We start from the raw sequence: 26,731 nt of genomic DNA, 5'->3' as shown, positions 1-26,731 counted from the left end.
ACACAAATACAACAAATATATCATAATGAATACAAAATCATCAAATAATAAAGCGTGAATACAATCTGAAATAGCATTACTGTCTCTAAAAAATGGATACAACTATATAATGTAAAAATATATTTTTAATTGACCGAATATATACCAATGTACATAACTAGAAAAGGATGATTCCAAATATGTGGTATATTATCAAAACTAACAAAAAATCCACAAAATACAAAAATAAAATGAAATTGTGAATACAATATACATACTAACAAACGCACAATATCCATAGATAGTTGCAAATCTATTCAATATCAATACACATATTTAATGGATTTTGAATACAAGAAAATTGGATCAAACTGCAGTCTAATATAAAATTATGAAAAATCATGGTTTTTGTGACTGTAACAACTTCAATTGAATATGCAAAATATTGTACATGCAAAATAATTTAATATCTCTTCGTCAAGTATTTGTTCGTCATCATCATTTTTGAGTTTCGCACTAGTAGACGAAGATTCTACAGTTTTGTTCTGAACTTGAGGAAGATTTTGCACACTGATTGGGTCCTGTAAATGTTTCGATCGTCTCTCTTCCATCATTTTAGCAGCGGATCCTACATTATCCGCTATTTCTTCAGTAATACATAAATTAAGGGATGGAAAATTGCTAGAAAATTGTTGATTAAGTTGGATACCTCTAGTAATTCTCTTAGATTCGACCATTGGATAGTGATTTAGAGATTATCAAACCCTAAACGAGATTTCAACTACAAACAACAATTCTGAAAGATTTAAACAAAATAAAATCAGTAAACAAATCTAAAAGTCGGATAAAAATACATACCTTAATCAAATGGATTGTTGTGAATATCTTTAGAGATATATTTTTTAATTTTTGAAGAAAAAAATATCGAAAAGGACGGAAGAGAGAGAGATGCGGGAGTTCAAAATGGAGAAGAATTGGAAGAGTTAAAACTATAATAGAGAATGAGTTAGAAAACATGTAATTAAGGTGAGATAAAATAGTAAGTAAATTAGGATACACATTGTTTTCTAAAATAATGACATTTTGATATTTTTACTAATATTTATAAAGTATGGAGGTTTTTACTAATTATGTTATGAGTTTTGACTAGTTTGCAATTTTTCAAAATGTCAATATTTTAACATTTAATAGGACCCATTGTCAACACTTTCAATATTTATTAAAAATGTCAAAATCTTAGTTTGTCATGCGTCTTATTTATGTTTTTATTATTTGTTTTAATTAAAAGAATACAATTGTTAAATAACAGAAAGGCGAAATTTAGGGGAGAGAATAATTTAAAAAGGAACAATCACTAAAAAATCTCATCAGTTACAAAAATAAAAAATAAATGACAGAGGTGTCCGCATAGTTGATTAAATTTCTCATTATTGATTTCCAAGTTTCAATTGATAATACTCGATTTCTGATCAATTTATTTTGATTAAAATTAATTTTTTTTTCTGGTTGGTTAGAAAGTTTGGAACGAAACAGGTCAAAGAATTATTGACAAGCAGCTTTGGAGAAGGAATTTTCTACTCAAAGTTCGATAAAATTGGTGAAATGCAATTTGAACCAGTTATTAGTTAACTGCTTCATTCTTAATGTGTTTCTAATTGATTTTAAATTTGATACGAAATTTTTTACATAATTGTACAGCGTGTCTATTTACCTACAAAATTGTATGTATTATGAACAAGTTAGTAATAATTGGTTTTGATGGATTCGTTGAATTTTTTTGTTGGTTGAATACGAAGTTATTTGTTTTCTATTTTTTGAACTATTTTGTATCCCTTATAAAAAAGTATATCATAAATGTAATGTATTTTGTAAGTGTTTGATCTGAATACAATTTCTATGTTAGTTTAATATACATATAAGTTGACTGTCATTTTATAAAATTGTAATGCATTGGATACAATTTTGTTCAAAACAAGATAAGACCACCATTGTAAATAAATATTATTTTAACTTAGATACAAATACAAATATGTTGATTGTCGCAACATAGAATTGAAATGAAAAAAAATACAATTTTGTTATGTTAGAATTTTGTTGGCGGTCGTATCATACAATTGAAATAGGAAAAATACAATTTTGTTCAAAACATGATACAAGTACCATTGTAAATACAAACATTTTAAACTTGGATTCAAAAAATTGTTAACATCTCTAATTCTGTATTTATTAATGACTTGGGTAGTTTTTTTTGTTTGAAAACAAAGCAAATATTGGTTATTTGTTTTTTTTTGTTTTTTGAACTATTTTGTATCCCTTATCAGTATCGTAAATGTAATGTATTTTGTAAGTATTTGATCTGAATACAATTTCTACGTTAGTTTAGGAAACATATATGTTGACTGTCATATTATAAAATTGTAATGCACGGGATACAATTTTGTTCAAAACAAGATAATAGAATCATTGTAAATAAACATTACCTTAACTTATATACAAATACAAATATGTGGCAATTATAGAACAACAAGTTCCCATGGAGAAGAACAATATTCTTCCATTTAAATAGAAAATCAAAAAGTTATACGATAATTAATGAAATTGTTAATTTATATGAAATGAATACATTATTAAGGTAAAATGAATACAAATACACTGAATACCTCGCTATTACCATTATTGAATGTGTCTTTCATCAATTTATTGTAACTAGGTTTTGCTCCTATCAAGATAAAATGATACATAATGCATAATGAATACAAACACATGTAAATAAAGTAACTTATAAAGCACACAACACAAATACAACAGATATATCATAATGAATACAAAATCATCAAATAATAAAGCATGAATACAATCTGAAATAGCATCACTGTCTCTAAAAAATGGATAAAACTATATAATGTAAAAATATATTTTTAATTGACCGAAAACATACCAATGTACATAACTAGAAAAGGATGATTCCAAATATGTGGTATATTATCAAAACTAACAAAAAGTCCACAAAATACAAAAATAAAATAAAATTGTGAATACAATATACATACTAACAAACGCACAATATCCATACACAGTCGCAAATATATTCAATATCAATATACTTATGTAATGGATTTTGAATACAAATTTGTGACTTTAACAACTTCAATTGAATATCCAAAATATTGAACATGCAAAATAATTAAATACCTCTTCGTCAAGTATTTGTTCGTCATCATCCTTTTCGAGTTTTCCACTAGTAGACGACGATTCTACAGTTTTGTTCTGAACTTGAGGAAGATTTTGCACACTGATTGGGTCTTGTAAATGTTTCGATCGTCTCTCTTCCATCATCTTAGCAGCGGATCCTACATTATCCGCTATTTCTTGAGTAATACATAGATTAAAGGATGGAAAATTGCTAGAAAATTGTTGATTAAGTTGGATAACTCTAGTAATTCTCTTAGATTCGACCATTGAATTGTGATTTAGAGATTGTCAAACCCTAAACAAGATTTCAACTACAAACAACAATTCTGAAAGATTTAAACAAAAATAAAATCAGTAAAAAAATCTAAAAGTCGGATAAAAATACATACCTTAATCAAAGGGATTGTTGTGAATATCTTTAGAGATATATTTTCTAATTTCTAAAGAAAAGGATATCGAAAACGACGGAAGAGAGAGAGATGCGGAAGTTGAAAATGGAGAAGAATTGGAAGAGTGAAAACTATGAGAGAGAATGAGTTGGAAAACATGTAATTAAGGTGAGATAAAATAGTAAGTAAATTAGGATACACATTGTTTTCTAAAATAATGACATTTTGACATTTTTACTAATATTTATAGAGTATGGAGAATTTTACTAATTATGTTATGATTTTTGGCTAGTTTTCAATTTTTCAAAATGTCAATATTTTAACGTTTAATAGGACCCATTGTCAAAACTTTCAATATTTATTAAAAATGTCAAAATTTTAGTTTGTCATGTATCTTATTTATGTTTTAATTATTTGTTTTAATTAAAAGAATACAATTGTTAAATAACAGAAAGGAGAAATTTAGGGGAGGGAATAATTTAAAAAGGAACAATCACTAAAAAACCTCATTAGTTACAAAAATAAAATATAAATGACAGAGGTGTCCGCATATTTGATTAAATTTCTCATTATCGATTTTCAAGTTTCAATTGATAATACTCAATTTCTGATCAATTTATTTTGATTAAAATCATTTTTTTTCTGTTTGGTTAGAAAGTTTGGAACGAAACAGGTCAAAGAATTATTGACAAGCAGCTTTGGAGAAGGAATTTTCTACTAAAAGTTCGATAAAATTGGGGAAATGCAATTTGGACCAGTTATTAGTTAACTGCTTTATTCTTAATGTGTTTCTAATTGATTGTAATTTTGATATGAAATTTTTTTATATAATTGTACAATGTATATATTTACCTACAAAATTGTATGTATTATGGACAAGTTAGTAATAATGAGTTTTGATGGATTCAGTGAATTTTTTTTGTTGGTTGAATACGAAGATAATAATGGATTGTTTGAGGATTGACTTTTTTCGTTGGCTGTTTGTTTTTAGGTTTTTGATCAAAATGGTATCCCTAACGTAAAAACTATGACAATTGTACTGTATTTTCGTTTTTTCTTTAGTAATTTGTTTTCTATTTTTTGAACTATTTTGTATCACTTATCGAAAACAATATCATAAATATAATGTATTTTTTGTAAGTGTTTGATCTGAATACAATTTCTATGTTAGTTTAATATACATATAAGTTGGCTGTCATATTATAAAATTGTAATGCACGGGATACAATTTTGTTCAAAACAAGATAAGAGCACCATTGTAAATAAATATTATTTTAACTTAGATACAAATAAAAATATGTTGGTTGTTGTAGCATAGAATTGAAATGAAAAAAATACAATTTTGTTATGTTAAGATTTTGATGGCGGTTGTAGCATACAATTGAAATAGGAAAAATACAGTTTTGTTTAAAACATGATACAAGTACTATTGTAAATACAAACATTTTTAACTTGGATACAAAAAACTGTTAACATCTCTAATTCTGTATTTATTAATGACTTGGGTAGTTTTTTTTTTGTTTGAAAACAAAGCAAATATTGGTTATTTGTTTTTTGTTTTTTGAACTATTTTGTATCCCTTATCGAAAAGGATATCGTAAATGTAATGTATTTTGTAAGTGTTTGATCTGAATATAATTTCTATGTTAGTTTAGGATACATATATGTTAACTGTCATATTATAAAATTGTAATGCACGGGATACAAATTTGTTCAAAACAAGATAAGAGCATCATTGTAAATAAATATTACTTTAACTTAGATACAAATAAAAATATTTGGCAATTGTAGAACAACAAGTTCCCTTGGAGAAGAACAATATTCTTCCATTTAAATAGAATATCAAAAAGTTAGACGATAATGAATGAAATTGTTAATTTATATAAAATGAATACATTATGAAGGTAAAATGAATACAAATACACTGAATATCTCGCTATTACCATCATTGAATGCGTCTCTCATCAATTTATTGTAATGAGATTTTGCTCCTATAACTATAAAATGATACACAGTACATAATGAATACAAACACATGTAAATAGAGTAACTGTAATGACCCGAAAAGTCATTTTTAGAAATTTTTATAAAATTATCGTTTTACCCATCTCGATAGTTGCCCCGAGTTACTTTTGATCAGTTTGCGAAGTTGGTTGGGAATTTTGAACTATTTGTTTAACTAATGGACAGATATGTCCCCCATGGGTCCCGGACTGAGAGACAGCGGGTGTGTATCACTAGGTCAGACATGCATCACTATACTTGACATTGCATTTCATTGCATTGCACTTCTTTATTATTGGTGAACTTGATCTTGTATGTTGTTGATCTTGTGAGTGCCTTTCTATGGAACTTGTGACTGATGAATATTGAGCTTGTTGTTGAAGATATGCAATTGTTAGAGTGTTGTTGTTGAGGATATGGAACTATTGTTGTTGTTGAGGATATGCAATTGTTAGAGTGCTGTGTTGAGCTATGTGCTTTGTAAATTGTGAACTGTTAGGTTGGGTTGGTTTTATACAGATTGTAGTTGTGAAGGTTCGGTTGGGGTGTAAGGAGTACATGTATTCTATCCCCTTAGCTCGTGTTTAGAGGTTTACTTGCTGAGTACCGTGTGGTTTGGTACTCACCCCTTGCTTCTACAAATTTTTGTAGGTTACGAGCCTGGATTTTTGTGGTACTTGTTATTTTCTTCTTTTCCGAGGCTTCTTGGAGATTTGTGAGGTAGCTGTTTGTCAACTCAACAGACCTTCTTACTCTTGTTTATGATCTTGTTCTACTCTAGAAACAATGTCATATGAGACTTGTGTTGTTCTTTTGAATCAGTTGTAATACTTTAGAGGCTTGTACATGTGACAACCAGATTTTGGGGGTATATTTGAGTTTATTATAAAATTTCCGCATTTTATTGTAATGGTTGAGTTTTAGGCTGACTTGTCTTAGTGGTTTAAGACGAGTGCCATCACGTCCATTTTTGGGTCGTGACAGTAACTTATAAAGCACACAACACAAATACAACAAATATATCATAATGAATACAAAATCATCATATAATAAAGCATGAATGCAATGTGAAATAGCATCACTGTCTCTAAAAAATGGTTACAACAATATAATGTAAAAATATATTTTTAATTGACCGAATACATACCAGTGTACATAACTAGAAAAGGTTGATTTCAAATATGTGGTATATTATCAAAAGTAACAAAAAATCCACAAAATACAAAAAAAAATAAAAATTGTGAATACAATATACATACTAACAAACGCACAATATCCATAGACAGTTGCAAATTTATTCAATATCAATACACATACTTACTGGATTTTGAATACAAAGAAAATTGGATCAAACTGCAGTCTAATATAAAATTATGAAAAATCATGGTTTTTGTGACTTTAACAACTTCAATTGTATATGCAAAATATTGAACATGCAAAATAATTAAATACCTCTTCGTGATGAAGTGTTTGTTTTTCGTCATCCTTTTCGAGTTCTCACAAGTAGACGAAGATTCTACCGTTCTGTTCTGAACTTGAGGAGGATTTTGCACACTGATTGGGTGCTGTAAATATTTTGATCGTCTCTCTTCCATCATTTTAGTAGTGGGTCCCACATTATCCGCTATTTCTTGAGGAATACATAGATAATTAAAGGATGGAAAATCGCTAAAATTTGTTGATTAAGTTGCATACTTCTAGTATTTCTCTTAAACTCGGCCATTGGAGAGTGATTTAGAGATTATAAAATTCTAAACGAGATTTCAACTACAAACAAAAATTCTGAAAAATTTAAACAAAAATAAAATCAGTAAACAAATCTAAAAGTCGGATAAAAATACATACCTTAATCAAATGGATTGTTGTGAATATCTTTAGAGATATATTTTCTAATTTTTGAAGAAAAAAATATCAAAAAGGACGGAAGAGAGAGAGATGCGGGAATTGAAAATGGAGAAGAATTGAAAGAGTTAAAACTATGAGAGAGAATGAGTTGGAAAACATGTAACTAAGGTGAGATAAAATAGGAAGTAAATTAGGATACACATTGTTTTCTAAAATAATGACATTTTGACATTTTTACTAGTATTTATAAAGTATGGAGGATTTTACTAATTATGTTATGATTTTTTACTAGTTTGCTAATTTCCTTAAATAATAAGAGAGAGAGAGAGAGAGAGGAAATAATTAGACTTGGTTAGAAAGTTTGGAACGAAACAGGTCAAAAAATTGTTAACAAGCAGCTTTGGAGAAGGAATTTTCAATTGAAAGTTCGATAAAATTGGTGAAATACAATTTGGACCCGTTATTAGTTAACTGCTTCATTCTTGATGTGTTTCAAATTGATTATAAATTTGATATGAATTTTTTTACATAATTGTACAACGTATCTATTTACCTACAAAATTGTATGTATTATGAACAAGTTAGTAATAATGAGTTTTGATGGATTCGTTGAATTTTTTTTGTTGGTTGAATACGAGATAATAATGGATTGTTTGAGGAGTGACTTTTTTCCTTGGCTGTTTGGTTTTAATTTTTTTTCATCAAAATGGTATCCCTAACGTAAAATGTACGACAATTGTACTGTATTTTCGTCTTTTTCTTCAGTTATTTGTTTTCTTTTTTTTGAACTATTTTGTTTTACTTATCGAAAAGGATATCATAAATGTAATGTATTTTGTAAGTGTTTGATCTGAATACAATTTTTATGTTAGTTTAATATACATATAAGTTGACTGTCATATTATAAAATTGTAATGCACGAGATACAATTTGGTTCAAAACAAGATAAGAGCACCATTGTGAATAAATATTATTTTAACTTAGATACAAATACAAATATGTTGGATGTCGTAGCATAGAGTTGAAATGAAAAAAATACAATTCTGTTATGTTAGTATTTTGTTGGCGGTCGTAGCATACAATTGGAATAAGAAAAATACAATTTTGTTCAAAACATGAAACAAGTACCATTGTAAATACAAACATATTTAACTTTTCTAGAAAAAATTGTTAACATCTCTAATTTTGTATTTATTAATGACTTGGGCAGGTTTTTTTTTTGTTTGAAAACAAAGCAAATATTGGTTATTTGTTTTCTGTTTTTTGAACTATTTTGTATCCCTTGTCGAAAAGGATATCGTAAATGTAATGTATTTTGTAAGTGTTTGATCTGAATACAATTTCTATGTTAGTTTAGGAAACATATATGTTGACTGTCATATTATAAAATTGTAATTCACGGGATACAATTTTGTTCAAAACAAGATAAGAGCATCATTGTAAATAAATATTACTTTAAGTTAGATACAAATACAAATATGTGGCAATTGTAGAACAACAAGTTCCCTTGGAAAAGAACAATATTCTTCCATTTAAACAGAGAATCAAAAAGTTAGACGATAATGAATGAAATTGTTAATTTATATGAAATGAATACATTATGTAGGTAAAATGAATGCAAATACACTGGATACCTTGCTATTATCATCATTGAATGTGTCTCTCATCAATTTATTGTAACGAGGTGTAATGACCCGTAAGGTCATTCTGAGAACTAGTCCTCTCTCTTTCACAAAATACCCTTTCCGTAAATTTAAATAGAAATTTTAATTACTCTCTTTTAGTTACAATTATATAATTAATGGGATAATTTTTAAGTAATTTATTTAATTTGTGGTTAATGAGTCAAACCCATGATTTAGTTAATATGTAAAAATTGAATTAAATTAAAGGGAGGTTATTATTATTTTATCCCAATACAATTAGTTGCGGCTGAAACTATTGTGTAGGAGAACTCAACTTTGACGCCGACAGAATTGATAAAAAACTTCTCCAAGTAAAAAGCTTAATCAAGCTTCAATATTACTTTTACATATACTAATTGATTGAGGGATGAGAGGATTAATATTATTATTTTATAGTTGAATAGAGATTTGAAATTGAAAAAAAATGGGAAATTGTATTCAGATCAAACACTTACAAAATACATTACATTTATGATATCCTTTTTTATAAGAGATACAAAATAGTTCAAAATATAGAAAACAAATAACTTCGTATTCAACCAACAAAAAAATTCAACGAATCCATTAAAAGTCATTATTACTAACTTGTTCATAATACATACAATTTTGTAGGTAAATAGATACGTTGTACAATTATGTAAAAAATTTCATATCAAATTTATAATCAATTAGAAACACATTAAGAATAAAGCAGTTAACTAATAACTGGTCCAAATTGCATTTCACCAATTTTATCGAACTTTCAGTATAAAATTCCTTCTCCAAAGCTACTTGTCAATAATTCTTTGACCTGTTTCGTTCCAAACTTTCTAACCAAACAGAAAACAAAATTTGATTTTAATCAAAATAAATTGATCAGAAATCGAGTATCATCAATTGAAACTTCGAAATCGATAATGAGAAATTTAATCAACTATGCGAACGCCTCTGTCATTTATTTTTTATTTTTGTAACTGATGAGATTTTTTAGTGATTGTTCCTTTTTAAATTATTCTCTCCCCTAAATTTCTCCTTTCTGTTATTTAACAAATGTATTCTTTTAATTAAAACAAATAATAAAAACATAAATAAGATACATGACAAACTAAAATTTTGACATTTTTAATAAATATTGAAAGTGTTGACAATGGGAATTATTAAATGTTAAAATATTGACATTTTGAAAAATTGCAAACTAGTCAAAAATCATAACATAATTAGTAAAAACCTCCATACTTTATAAATATTAGTAAAATTATCAAAATGTCATTATTTTAGAAAACAATGTGTATCCTAATTTAGTTACTATTTTATCTCACCTTAATTACATGTTTTCTAACTCATTCTTTCTTATAATTTTAACTCTTCCAATTCTTCTCCATTTTGAACTCCTGCATCTCTCTCTCTTCCGTCCTTTTCGATATTTTTTTCTTCAGAAATTAAAAAATATATCTCTAAAGATATTCACAACAATCCATTTGATTAAGGTATGTATTTTTATCCGACTTTTAAATTTGTTTACTGATTTTATTTTTGTTTAAATCTTTTAGAATTGTTGTTTGTTGTTGAAATCTCGTTTAGGGTTTTATAATCTCTAAATCACTCTCCAATGGTCGAATCTAAGAGAATTACTAGAGGTATCCAACTTAATCAACAATTTTCTAGCAATTTTCCATCCTTTAATTTATGCATTACTGAAGAAATAGCAGATAATGTAGGAGCCGCTGCTAAAATGATGGAAGAGAGACGATTGAAACATTTACAAGACCCAATCAGTGTGCAAAATCTTCCTCAAGTTCAGAACAAAACTGTAGAATCTTCGTCTACTAGTGTGAAACTCAAAAAGGATGATGACGAACAAATACTTGACGAAGAGGTATTTAATTATTTTGCATGTACAATATTTTGCATATTCAATTGAAGTTGTTAAAGTCACAAAAACCATGATTTTTCATAATTTTATATTAGACTGCAGTTTGATCCAATTTTCTTGTATTCAAATCCCATTAAATATGTGTATTGATATTGAATAGATTTGCAACTATCTATGGATATTGTGCGTTTGTTAGTATGTATATTGTATTCACAATTTCATTTTATTTTTGTATTTTGTGGATTTTTTTGTTAGTTTTGATAATATACCACATATTTGGAATCATCCTTTTCTAGTTATGTACATTGTTATGTATTCAGTCAATTAAAAATATAGTTTTACATTATATAGTTTTATCCATTTTTTAGAGACAGTGATGCTATTTCAGATTGTATTCATGCTTTATTATTTGATGATTTTGTATTCATTATGATATATCTGTTGTATTTGTGTTGTGTGCTTTATAAGTTACTTTATTTACATGTGTTTGTATTCATTATGCACTGTGTATCATTTTATAGTTATAGGAGCAAAACCTCGTGTCACGACCCAAAAATGGAAGTGATGGCACTCGTCTTATCCCACCAAGACAAGTCAGCCTAACACTCACCCATTACAATAAAATGCGGAAATTTCATAATTAACTCAAAAATACCCCCTAAAATCTGGTTGTCACGTGTACAAGCCTCTAAAGTATTACAATAGATTTGAAAGAAAACGTAATTCTTAAATGATGTTGTCTCTAAAATAGAACAATATCATAAATAGGAGTAAGAAGGTCCGCTGAGATGACAAACATCTACCTCACAAGTCTCCAAGAAGCCTCGGAAAATAAGAGAATGGAAAGTATCACAAAATCCAGGCTCGTAACCTACAAAAAATTTGTAGAAGCAAGGGGTGAGTTCCAAACCACCTGGTACTCAGCAAGTACACCTCTAAACACAAGCAAAGGGAATATAATACGGGTACTCCTTACACCACAACCAAACCTCCACAACTACAACCTGCATAAAACCAGTCCAACCTAACAGTTCACAGTTTACATAGCACCCAGCTCAACAACAATCATTTTAACAATTACATATCCTCAACAACAAACTCAATATTCATCAATCACAACTTTCATAAAAAGGCACTCACAAATATCAACAACACACAAGATCAAGTTCATCAAATAGAGGTAATCAAACATCAAGTACTTTCCAACCACCAATAAAGCACATAATCATCAAGAATGAAGGATGTCATAGGATGCAATGCAATATGACACCATGAAATGATATGCTTCAGAATACTAAGTACTCTCTCAACCGTATATACATGATACTCCTCGGAAATACATCGAGAGTTCATGACCCATGGGGGACTCGCGAGGTCCATATACCGACACAGACGATCTCCACGTGTCTGTGCGGACGATCTCAACGCACTACCATAAATCAAATAAATTTCGCACGGACGATCTCCACGTGCCCAAATTATAATCTTAACATCTCACCATCCCCAGCACAGACGATCTCCACGTGCCCAACTTATACTCAATCTCATGTCAATGCATGTGCACAATATGATTTCAATAAAAAGGATGATGCATCTCAATCAAATATCAATATGTGCACAATATGATTTCAATAAAAGGGATGATGCATCTCAATCAAATATCAATATGATATGTAATCACCTCAGCTATCACCAGTATACAGGTTCAATAAAGAACACAGTCACACATAATAAATCAAGTCAATAACATGATATCAACTAATGCCCATATGCTTCGCATTCTCGAATTACAATCCGCATTCTATAGTAACAAACTTTCCCTTTTATAACACCGGTACTCGTACCAATGCCCGTCACAAACAATTCTCAACACATCACACACAAACAATTAATCACATTGCTTTTTATTACCCCTTTTTCATTATTAGAATTAATCAATGTGGACAAGTCAACCCATCACCAAGTCTCATTACCTCCAAACACATATTACAAGGAAACACACGAATTCCATACACTTAACAAGGGTTTAGAAATCCACTTGCCTCGAATCATCGAACAATCACTCCGACTCTTGAGTCTTTCCCTTTCGTTAGGCTTCCAAATCAATGCAATCTATTCAAATAATTAATCACAATCAATTTTCAAAACTAACAACAACCATATTACTATAGGTCTAGCCTAGACCCAAAAACTTACACAAACCTAAAATTAAGTTCCTAAATTTTGATGCCAATTATCATGTCAACCCTCATACTTCCAAATTTCAAGTCTAGGGTTAAGTTTCCATTCTCCAATTCCATAACTCTAATGATATTTATATAATACAATGCCCTTAATATTTAATTACTGATCTCAATATATATAAAAATTGAATCGTGATATGATATTGTATAATAAAAATTCAACAACGAAAGATAAATATATACCAACTATCATGTATCAAGACCCGTAACTATAGAATATTATGCACAAGTAAAATCCTTTGTAATTAATCCAATACCACCCATCATGCTCTTCCAATTGTTATCCTATAATCCTAAGAGTAATTACTCGATCATCAACCATGGAATTTGTCTCCAACTTTTTAATAACATCAACAATAGCAAAAGAAGGGAAAAACGACAAAAATGTACTCGTTCACAATTATGCAACCGGTGTAACCCCATTACCCTCAATCAAACATATAATAATAAATTTCTACATCTACATTATTTTATAATTATTACAAGAGATAATTACTTAACAATTTAACATACCCAATTCAATAACCCCCTGTTGCACAGAAACCCATTTTATTTCAATTTCAAATCTCTATTCAACTATAAAATAATAATATTAATCCTCTCCTCCCTCAATCAATTAGTATATGTAAAAGTAATATTGAATCTTGATTAAGCTTTTTACCTGGAGAAGTTTTTTATCAATTCTGTCGGCGTCAAAGTTGAGTTCTCCCACACGATAGTTTCAGCCACAACTAATTGTATTGGGATAAAATAATAATAACCTCCTTTAATTTAATTCAGTTTTTACATATTAACTAAATCATGGGTTTGACTCATTAACCACAAATTAAATAAATAAATTAAAAATTATCCCATTAATTATATAATTGTAACTAAAAGAGAGTAATTAAAATTTCTCTTTAAATTTACGGAAAGGGTATTTTGTGAAAGAGAGAGGACTAGTTCTCAGAATGACCTTACGGGTCATTACACCTCGTTACAATAAATTGATGAGAAACACATTCAATGATGATAATAGCAAGGTATCCAGTGTATTTGTATTCATTTTACCTACATAATGTATTCATTTCATATAAATTAACAATTTCATTCATTATAGTCTAACTTTTTGATTCTCTGTTTAAATGGAAGAATATTGTTCTTTTCCAAGGGAACTTGTTGTTCTACAATTGCCACATATTTGTATTTGTATCTAACTTAAAGTAATATTTATTTACAATGATGCTCTTATCTTGTTTTGAACAAAATTGTATCCCGTGAATTACAATTTTATAATATGACAGTTAACATATATGTTTCCTAAACTAACATAGAAATTGTATTCAGATCAAACACTTACAAAATACATTACATTTACGATATCCTTTTCGACAAGGGATACAAAATAGTTCAAAAAATAGAAAACAAATAACCAATATTTGCTTTGTTTTCAAACAAAAAAAAAACTGCCCAAGTCATTAATAAATACAGAATTAGAGATGTTAACAATTTTTTCTAGAAAAGTTAAATATGTTTGTATTTACAATGGTACTTGTATCATGTTTTGAACAAAATTGTATTTTTCTTATTTCAATTGTATGCTACGACCGCCAACAAAATACTAACATAACTGTCACGACCCAAAAATGGATGTGATGGCACTCGTCGTATCCCACCAAGACAAGTCAGCCTAAAACCCAATCATTTCTATAAAGTGCGAAAATAAAGCAAAGTTCAATAACAATTACTATTACGAAAACAAGTCAACTTAATTCAATCCGCAAAACCTGGTTGTCACATGCACAAGCCTCTAATGTAAATACTAGAATTGAAATAAAATACGCAAGTCTCAAATGATGTTGTCTTTCAAGTAAAAACAAAATCATAAATAGGAGTAAGGAGGTTCACTGAGATGACAAACAGCTACCCCTCAGATATCCACAGAAAGCCTCGGAAACGAAGAGAATGGAAGGTATCACGAAGATCCGGGCTCGTAACCTACAAAAGATTGTAGAAGCAAGGGGTGAGTACCAAACCACACGGTACTCAACAAGCAAACCTCTAAACACAAGCTAAGAGTACAGAATACGGGTACTCCTTACACCCCATCCTAACCTCCATAACTACAACCTGCATAAAACCAACCCAACCTAACATTTCACAGTTTACAAAGCATACAGCTCAACAACAGCACTCTAACAGATCATATATTCTCAATAACAACTCAATATTCGTCAATAACAAATTTCACAGAAAGGCACTCACAAGATCAGCAACACACAAGATCAAGTTCATCAATAATAAAAATGTGCAATGCAATGAAATGCAATGTCAAGTATAGTGATGCATGTCTGACCTAATGATACACACCCGCTGTCTCTCAGTCCGGGACCCATTGGGGACATATCTGTCCATGCATCCATCTCGGCGCGCGATACGTCCCTCGAAATATAATATCCGTCGCGGCGCGCGACACGTTCCTCGAAATATAGTATCCATCGCGGCGTGCGATACGTCCCTCGAAATGGTACATCCTCTTTAATTTCTTATTCTTTCTCAATGCACATAACACTTGTCACAACCATGTCTCAGAACAATGCAAATGACATGTTCACACAAATAATGAGGAGATGACCATTTTCATAACATTGCACAAATCACAACAATAGAATCATGATACAACTTCAACAATGATTCAACAAGTCTTTCAAATAATTCTCAACACATCACACAAACAATTGATCACATTACTCCCAACCATATACCACAAGGAAATACACGAATTTCATACGCTTAACAAGGGTTTAGAAATCCACTTGCCTTAAATAACCGAATAATCACTCCGAGACTTGAGTCTTCCCTTTCCGTTGAGCTTCCAAATCAATGCAATCTATTCAAGTGCATATTCACAAGAAGATTTCGGAACTAACAATGCCCATATTACTATAGGTTTAGCCTAGACCCAAAAACTCGCCCAAGTTTATAATCATATTAAGAAAAATCCTCAACTAGAATCAATACCCTATCTGTAACTTTCACATGGAAAGAACAGAGAAATCGAGAAGTGACACAACAACAAAATTCCACCCCACCGTGCTTTGGTTTCCAATTACCGTCAATTTCTTACTTTTTTTTTTGGCCAATGGTTAATCCTAATTATACTCCAATGATTGGCTGCATGCAATTATCTAATGACTATCCTAATTGTGCAACGACAACCCACTGGAAAGCTTGATCAACATCTGCCAAACACAAGAACAATAACTTCTCTAAATATTTAAAGTTGCTATTGCCTTAAAATTGGAATCATTGCTTAATCATTGGTCATTAAGAAAATTCATAACAATTATTTTAAAAAAAACTCACGTTGAATCAGCAAATATTGTTCAACCCAATTCCTTTATGCTCTATCTATAATTAATGATATCAATGAATCCCCCCTACTCTTCTAACATTTATAATTTATTATATTTCATAGGAAAGCTTCGTACCTATTGGCGGTCGTTGGACGCTGCTCCAAATATTTTCGTCGACTTTCCTTTCCTCTCATGTACGTCTGCTTAGGTTAGTTTCTGACTCCTTTTCTTTTCTTAACTTATGACCCAAAAATCCTCAACCCTAATAATTTATTTTCATATATGGGTCAAGTGGTATAGAGTCTTTAATAAATGATCACTTTAACCCACTAACTATCGATTAATTAACTTAAGTTAAACGAATAGTTCAAAATTTCCAAATCAACTTCACCGACTAATCAAAAATTACTCGAGTCAACTATTGAGAGGGGTAAAAACGGTAATTTTATGTAAATTTCTAAAAATGACAATCCGGGTCATTACAATAACAGAATTGTATTTTTTTCATTTCAACTCTATGCTACGACATCCAACATATTTGTATTTGTATCTAAGTTAAAATAATATTTATTCACAATGGTGCTCTTATCTTGTTTTGAACAAAATTGTATCTCGTGCATTACAATTTTATAATATGACAGCCAACTTATATGTATATGAAACTAACATAGAAATTGTATTCAGATCAAACACTTACAAAATACACTACATTTATGATATCATTTTCGATAAGTAAAACAAAATAGTTCAAAAAATAGAAAACAAATAACTGAAGAAAAAGACGAAAATACAGTACAATTGTCGTACATTTTACGTTAGGGATACCATTTTGATGAAAAAAAACTAAAAACAAACAGCCAAGGAAAAATGTCCCTCCTCAAACAATCCATTATTATCTCGTATTCAACCAACAAAAAAAATTCAACGAATCCATCAAAACTCATTATTACTAACTTGTTCATAATACATACAATTTTGTAGGTAAATAGATACGTTGTACAATTAAGTAAAAAATTTCATATCAAATTTATAATCAATTTGAAACACATCAAGAATGAAGCAGTTAACTAATAACGGGTCCAAATTGTATTTCACCAATTTTATCAAACTTTCAATAGAAAATTCCTTCTCCAAAGTTGCTTGTTAACAATTTTTTGACCTGTTTCGTTCCAAACTTTCTAACCAAGTCTAATTATTTCCCCTCTCTCTCTCTTATTATTTAAGGAAATTAGCAAACTAGTAAAAAATCATAACATAATTAGTAAAATCCTCCATACTTTATAAATACTAGTAAAAATGTCAAAATATCATTATTTTAGAAAACAATGTGTATCCTAATTTACTTCCTATTTTATCTCACCTTAGTTACATGTTTTCCAACTCATTCTCTCTCATAGTTTTAACTCTTTCAATTCTTCTCCATTTTCAATTCCCGCATCTCTCTCTCTTCCGTCCTTTTCGATATTTTTTTCTTCAGAAATTAGAAAATATATCTCTAAAGATATTCACAACAATCCATTTGATTAAGGTATGTATTTTTATCCGACTTTTAGATTTGTTTACTGATTTTATTTTTGTTTAAATTTTTCAGAATTGTTGTTTTTAGTTGAAATCTGGTTTAGGGTTTTATAATCTCTAAATCACTCTCCAATGGCCGAGTTTAAGAGAATTACTAGAAGTATGCAACTCAATCAACAATTTTTTAGCGATTTTCCATCCTTTAATTATCTATGTATTCCTCAAGAAATAGCGGATAATGTGGGACCCAGTGCTAAAATGATGGAAGAGAGACGATCAAAATATTTACAAGACCCAATCAGTGTGCAAAATCCTCCTCAAGTTCAGAACAGAACGGTAGAATCTTCGTCTACTTGTGAGAACTCGAAAAGGATGACGAAAAACAAACACTTCACGAAGAGGTATTTAATTATTTTGCATGTTCAATATTTTGCATATACAATTGAAGTTGTTAAAGTCACAAAAACCATGATTTTTCATAATTTTATATTAGACTGCAGTTTGATCCAATTTTCTTTGTATTCAAAATCCAATAAGTATGTGTATTGATATTGAATAGATTTGCAACTGTCTATAGATATTGTGCGTTTGTTAGTATGTATATTGTATTCACAATTTTATTTTATTTTTGTATTTTGTGGATTTTTTGTTACTTTTGATAATATACCACATATTTGAAATCAACCTTTTCTAGTTATGTACACTGGTATGTATTCGGTCAATTAAAAATATATTTTTACATTATATTGTTGTAACCATTTTTAGAGACAGTGATGCTATTTCACATTGCATTCATGCTTTATTATATGATGATTTTGTATTCATTATGATATATTTGTTGTATTTGTGTTGTGTGCTTTATAAGTTACTCTATTTACTTGTGTTTGTATTCATTATGTACTGTGTATCATTTTATAGTTATAGGAGCGAAATCTCGTTACAATAAATTGATGAGAGACGCATTCAATGATGGTAATAGCGAGATATTCAGTGTATTTGTATTCATTTTACCTTCATAATGTATTCATTTCATATAAATTAACAATTTCATTCATTATCGTCTAACTTTTTGATATTCTATTTAAATGGAAGAATATTGTTCTTCTCCAAGGGAACTTGTTGTTCTACAATTGCCAAATATTTTTATTTGTATCTAAGTTAAAGTAATATTTATTTACAATGATGCTCTTATCTTGTTTTGAACAAAATTGTATCCCGTGCATTACAATTTTATAATATGACAGTTAACATATATGTATCCTAAACTAACATAGAAATTATATTCAGATCAAACACTTACAAAATACATTACATTTACGATATCCTTTTCGATAAGGGATACAAAATAGTTCAAAAAACAAAAAACAAATAACCAATATTTGCTTTGTTTTCAAACAAAAAAAAAACTGCCCAAGTCATTAATAAATACAGAATTAGAGATGTTAACAGTTTTTTGTATCCAAGTTAAAAATGTTTGTATTTACAATAGTACTTGTATCATGTTTTGAACAAAACTGAATTTTTCCTATTTCTATTGTATGCTACAACCGCCAACAAAATCTTAACATAACAAAATTGTATTTTTTTCATTTCAATTCTATGCTACAACAACCAACATATTTTTATTTGTATCTAAGTTAAAATAATATTTATTTACAATGGTGCTCTTATCTTGTTTTGAACAAAATTGTATCCCGTGCATTACAATTTTATAATATGACAACCAACTTATATGTATATGAAACTAACATAGAAATTGTATTCAGATCAAATACTTACAAAAAATACATTATATTTATGATATTGTTTTCGATAAGTGATACAAAATAGTTCAAAAAATAGAAAACAAATAACTAAAGAAAAAACGAAAATACAGTACAATTGTCATAGTTTTTACGTTAGGGATACCATTTTGATCAAAAACCTAAAAACAAACAGCCAACGAAAAAAGTCAATCCTCAAACAATCCATTATTATCTTCGTATTCAACCAACAAAAAAAATTCACTGAATCCATCAAAACTCATTATTACTAACTTGTCCATAATACATACAATTTTGTAGGTAAATATATACGTTGTACAATTATGTAAAAAATTTCATATCAAATTTATAATCAATTAGAAACACATTAAGAATAAAGCAGTTAACTAATAACTGGTCCAAATTGCATTTCCCCAATTTTATCGAAATTTTAGTAGAAAATTCCTTCTCCAAAGCTGCTTGTCAATAATTCTTTGACCTGTTTCGTTCCAAACTTTCTAACCAAACAGAAAAAAAATGATTTAAATCAAAATAAATTGATCAGAAATCGAGTATTATCAATTGAAACTTGAAAAACGATAATGAGAAATTTAATCAAATATGCAGACACCTCTGTCATTTATTTTTTATTTTTGTAACTAATGAGATTTTTTAGTGATTGTTCCTTTTTAAATTATTCTCTCCCCTAAATTTCTCCTTTCTGTTATTTAACAATTGCATTCTTTTAATTAAAACAAATAATAAAAACATAAATAAGATACATGACAAACTAAAATTTTGACATTTTTAATAAATATTGAAAGTTTTGACAATGGGTCCTATTAAACGTTAAAATATTGACATTTTGAAAAATTGCAAACTAGTCAAAAATCATAACATAATTAGTAAAAATCTCCATACTCTATAAATATTAGTAAATATGTCAAAATGTCATTATTTTAGAAAACAATGTGTATCCTAATTTACTTACTATTTTATCTCAACTTAATTACATGTTTTCCAACTCATTCTCTCTCATAGTTTTAACTCTTCCAATTCTTCTCCATTTTCAACTTCCGCATCTCTCTCTCTTCCGTCGTTTTCGATATCTTTTTCTTTAGAAATTAGAAAATATATCTCTAAAGATATTCGCAGCAATCCCTTTGATTAAGGTATGTATTTTTATCCGACTTTTAAATTTGTTTACTGATTTTATTTTTGTTTAAATCTTTTAGAATTGTTGTTTGTTGTTGAAATCTTGTTTAGGGTTTGATAATCTCTAAATCACAATTCAATGGTCGAATCTAAGAGAATTACTAGACGTATCCAACTTAATCAACAATTTTCTAGCAATTTTCCATCCTTTAATCTATGTATTACTCAAGAAATAGCGGATAATGTAGGATCCGTTGCTAAGATGATGGAAGAGAGATGATTGAAACATTTACAAGACCCAATCAGTGTGCAAAATCTTCCTCAAGTTCAGAACAAAACTGTAGAATCGTCGTCTACTAGTGGAAAACTCGAAAAGGATGATGACGAACAAATACTTGACGAAGAGGTATTTAATTATTTTGCATGTTCAATATTTTGCATATTCAATTGAAGTTGTTAAAGTCACAAATTTGTATTCAAAATCCATTAAATAAGTATATTGATATTGAATATATTTGCAACTGTGTATGGATATTGTGCGTTTGTTAGTATGTATATTGTATTCACAATTTTATTTTATTTTTGTATTTTGTGGATTTTTTGTTAGTTTTGATAATATACCACATATTTGGAATCATCCTTTTCTAGTTATGTACATTGGTATGTTCTCGGTCAATTAAAAATATATTTTTACATTATATAGTTTTATCTATTTTTTAGAGACAGTGATGCTATTTCAGATTGTATTCATGCTTTATTATTTGATGATTTTGTATTCATTATGATATATCTGTTGTATTTGTGTTGTGTGCTTTATAAGTTACTTTATTTACATGTGTTTGTATTCACTATGCATTATGTATCATTTTATCTTGATACGAGCAAAACCTAGTTACAATAAATTGATGAGAGACACATTCAATAATGGTAATAGCGAGGTATTCAGTGTATTTGTATTCATTTTACCTTAATAATGTATTCATTTCATATAAATTAACAATTTCATTCATTATCGTATAACTTTTTGATTTTCTATTTAAATGGAAGAATATTGTTCTTCTCCATGGGAACTTGTTGTTCTACAATTGCCACATATTTGTATTTGTATATAAGTTAAGGTAATGTTTATTTACAATGATGCTATTATCTTGTTTTGAACAAAATTGTATCCCGTGCATTACAATTTTATAATATGACAGTCAACATATATGTTTCCTAAACTAACGTAGAAACTGTATTCAGATCAAACACTTACAAAATACGTTACATTTACGATATCCTTTTCGATAAGGGATACAAAATAGTTCCAAAAACAAAAAACAAATAACCAATATTTGCTTTGTTTTCAAACAAAAAAAAACTACCCAAGTCATTAATAAATACAGAATTAGAGATGTTAACCGTTTTTGGTATCCAAGTTAAAAATGTTTGTATTTACAATGGTACTTGTATCATGTTTTGAACAAAATTGTATTTTTCCTATTTCAATTGTATGATACGACCGCCAACAAAATTCTAACAAAACAAAATTGTATTTTTTTTCATTTCAATTCTATGTTGCGACAATCAACATATTTGTATTTGTATCTAAGTTAAAATAATATTTATTTACAATGGTGGTCTTTGTTGACACCCAATTTTGGACCTCCACAATATAAATTAATCATCGAACTTCCTAAATTCTAAATGATTTGAAATAATTGATTTTATAAAATTCAAAATAATTTTCAAATCATTTTAAGTAGTTCTGTCATTTTTATAAATTTCAAAATAATAAATATGATAGTTTCTATAATTACGTGTCTAATCAGTATATTTTGTGAATGGTCGAAAATTGTGTCAAAAGAATTTTAGTTTTATTTAAATATTTGGTTATTTATTTTAAATTGATTAATAGCTTATATTTTAATGTAATTAGTTTATAATTAAGTTAATTATTATATAATTATGTATAATTAGTATATATTATGAATATTGGAAAATCATCTCAAAGATTTTATTTCTTAGTTAAATATTTTTATTAAATTAGTTTAGTTTAAATTATGGTTTTAACTTTGAGTAATTTAGTTTAGCTAAATTTATTATCTTATTCAATTGAAATTAGGAAGTTCGTTAATTGATTATATTAGTTCATCTCATTTAAATTTTAGCCAAATTCTTTACATAACGTTCTTAATACACTTGGCTATTGTATTTATAAATATACTCATTTCTATAATCGTAATTTCAACTCTTAAAATGTCAAATTTTGGGGCCAATTTACAAATTGCAGTAACTTTTTTTTCTCTCTTTTATTCAATTCAAACAACTGACCCCACCCCTTTTTCCCTTTTGACTTCTAACATACAATGCATTCAATACATACAATTCCATACAACACTACATATAACAACAAAACAACGTACACCAACCGGCCCCACCCCCTTTTTCCCCTTCTAATTTCAACAATAGCAGCAGCAGTCCAAAATGTCAATAGCAACTGTACGCAGCAACCCTGCTGCCTCGGATTTTCTGGGATTTTGGAGAAATTTCATGCCAAACTCAGTTGCTCCCTGTTGGCCTTGAAAAGGAGCAAGAAATTTGAATTTTGAAATGAGAAATTTCACCCGATTTCCCCCTAATTTTCATCTATATATTCATCTCTTTTGATCACTAAAAGGGGATTTTTTTGGGGCAAGAATTTATAGAGAAAAAAAAAAGTATTTTTTTCCTAGTTTGAGTTCTTTGGCAATAGTGATTTTACACTTAAAATTTGTATTTTAGCTCTCTTGTTCTAAGTTTCCGAGAAGGTCGCCGCTCAGATTTTCTTGGTTTGCTATTCGTATTTGGCTTTAGTGGTGGAAGAATCGTTGCCCTCTAAAGCTCGTTGTCTCCAGTCGCTGCTCCGGAAGAGTCCTCACGGACTCAATCTTTGCATTTCGGATGAGCCATAAAGACCCAAATTTCTTTTATCGAGTCAGCCCCTATATATTCGGAAGCTGTTACAGGTCCTGAAGACCCAATATGTTGCTGAAAATTAGTTCAAAAACTCGAAATGAGCTGTATATATACTGTATACAGCGTTTATACACTGATATATCGGTTCAGGACAAAAAATATGTGTCCAAAAATAAAGTTACAGGTCGGAGGCATTAGAGAAGGCTGTATATAGTTGATATGCGGTTCAATATACAAGAAAAATGGCTTAGAAACGACATGTATACAAAAAATATACGTTTGACGTATACACAAGGTCTCTAAGGGCAGGCATTAAGCTGAGGCCCAAATCAGTTGCAGCAGGCCCAAGAAGGGCCCAAATTCATTTATCCTTTACTCTTAACTTATTCAATTGTGTGATTATATTTTATTTTTATTATTATTTAACTCTAACTTTTAAATAACTTAATTAAATTCCCCAAAAGATGAACCATATTGTTTATGTTAAGTTTATTTTTAATTAAGTTTTCCCCTTTTTTGTCAACCCTCGTACTTTTATTGAAAACTTTTACTTAATCTTCAGTTAATTAAAAAACGATTTTCATGCTTTATATGGGTTTAAATTATTGTTTCAAAAAAATGAATAAAATAAATTCCAATTAATTTCTAATCACTTGTATTTAATTCAAATGTTTCATCTTTGGGTTCATTTCTCTAAAAATAAATAAATAAATAAATAAAATAAAAAATAAAAATATGTCATTTACTTAATTATTTTCTTAATCAAATATATTATAAGTAATTATTTTTTTATGTTGAATCATTTTTTTTCTAAAAATAGTCAAATATATTTTAGTCAATTCGCAGGTCAACCGCATGTTAGCGGACACTTCGAATGCTTAAAACCTTCTTGAAGTGTAAATCGAACCCCGAACCCTCTTTGGTATTTTTCAAATGATTTTTTCTGTGTAAATCTTAGAAAATTATAAGTTTTCTTAATTTCTTTAAAAAATTAAGTGGCGACTCTTTCTAAGTATTTCTCAAATTGTTTTATACTTAGAACATTTCAAAAAGTGATTTTTCTAGAAATAGTTAAATTACGGCAAAACAGAAATGGCGACTCTGCTGGGGATTTAATTAAGTTCTAACCATAAGATTTGACTTGTTTGAGTAATTGTATTAATTGCTAAATTGTTTATCTGCTCTCAACGTGTTTAAATTGATATAACTGTCATTGCATTTCATGGCATCTTCATATTATATGTATAGTATATTAAGGACGGTTTCTGCATAATTGCAGCCGGACTTTTTATACTCAACCCTTTTTCGAAAGGATCGACAATTTATTGGTACGTCATGCGTCCAATGGTTGTCGTGAATTTCAGCCTAAGTTGTCCACTTGGATTCCCAGTCTTTCAAAGCCACTCTTAGTCAACTAGCGTAGAGCGAAACCAAATCCCAATTTTTAGCGCATTTTGAACTAGGTCGACCCAACACCCAAGGCGTGTCGGGCCCATTAGAAGCCCACCTTGTGTCTATTTGGCTCATTTGCCAATAAAAAGACAATCATACTTATGTGTTTTAATTGAAGGATGTATATGTCATTTTTAAACAAATCAATTATCAAGTGGGGGTGGGGGTTAACTTACCTTTATTTGTTTTTCTTGTAGGATGAATCCGACGTTTGAGCCGTTGAGAACCCGAATGGTGACTATACCTGATCCTTACCTCCAAGTTTGGTGGAAATTCATGAACAAGGAAGATAAAAAGAAAGTGCAAAGACACATAGGCCATCTCCCGTCATTAATAAAAATGGTGGCTTACCCTGACTTGATTGGAACGATGGTGAAATTTTGGGACATCAATAACATGGTATTTCGGTTTGGGGAAATAGAGTTGACTCCGACTATAGATGAAGTCCTTGCCAGTTACGAGAGTGTTGGCATGTGCAACAAGAGGAAACACCAACCCGATACTGATCTTCTATTTCCAAAAGTATGGGATTTTTCCGAAATCAAAGAAAAATTGTCACTCGTCAAAGCTGAATGGATGGATAGGTTGCCCGGGTCAAATATTCCACTTCGGAAGTTGTATTATCGATTTGGACGCGCAAGAGCTTACGAGAAGTTTAAAGATGAGTTCGTGTCAGAAGAAAAATGGAAGGAAACACGCCCCCTAGCTTTTGCGATATGTCTACTTGGGACAGTGGTATTTCCCCAAGGACCGAACTACACCATCCATCCAAGTGTAGTAATGGTTACTCATGCTATTTTTAATGGAGTAGACTATGGGCCTGTAAGAAAGTACTACAATTTGGCTCCTATGATCCTTGCTGACATTTACAGGGCGTTGGATAGGTGTAAAAATGGCACACGTTTCTTTCAAGGGTGCAACCTGATACTTCAATGGTGGATGATGAGACACTTGATCAAAGCTCATGATCCAATAGAACCAGATCCCTTGGAAAGACCGAACAGGCTCGAAAGTCACGATTGGTGGGTACAACGTAATCATTTCAATAGGACTGGAGGCCAAGAGTTTTGGTACCCAAGACTTCAGGGTTTGAGAGAGGAGAATGTGCAGTGGTCTATCCAATGTTTGGTGATAACAAAACAAATTGTGATCCGAAGTGGAAAGGCCCCCTACTTGATATTTGCTGGGTTGAGAGGAACTCGGCCATATGCTCCTTCTCGAGTACTTAGACAGCTAGGAGGGAAATAAGAGCTTCCTCAGATAGAAGACATGACAAGATTTGTGACGGACCATGAAAATGGCGAAGTCACTTTTACTAAAAAGATGCTTCAATTATGGAAGACTCGAAGGGTATTGGACGAGCCGGTGCCAAATAGGTTTCGTCCGGAATGTTCTAAGGATTA

The sequence above is a fragment of the Solanum verrucosum genome, unplaced genomic scaffold (genome assembly GCF_900185275.1).
Source record: "Solanum verrucosum unplaced genomic scaffold, falcon-dt-bn FXZP01000239.1, whole genome shotgun sequence".
Taxonomy (NCBI): Eukaryota; Viridiplantae; Streptophyta; class Magnoliopsida; order Solanales; family Solanaceae; genus Solanum; species Solanum verrucosum.
The sequence above is the reverse complement of the archived record's forward strand: the minus strand, read 5'-3'. Positions refer to the sequence as shown.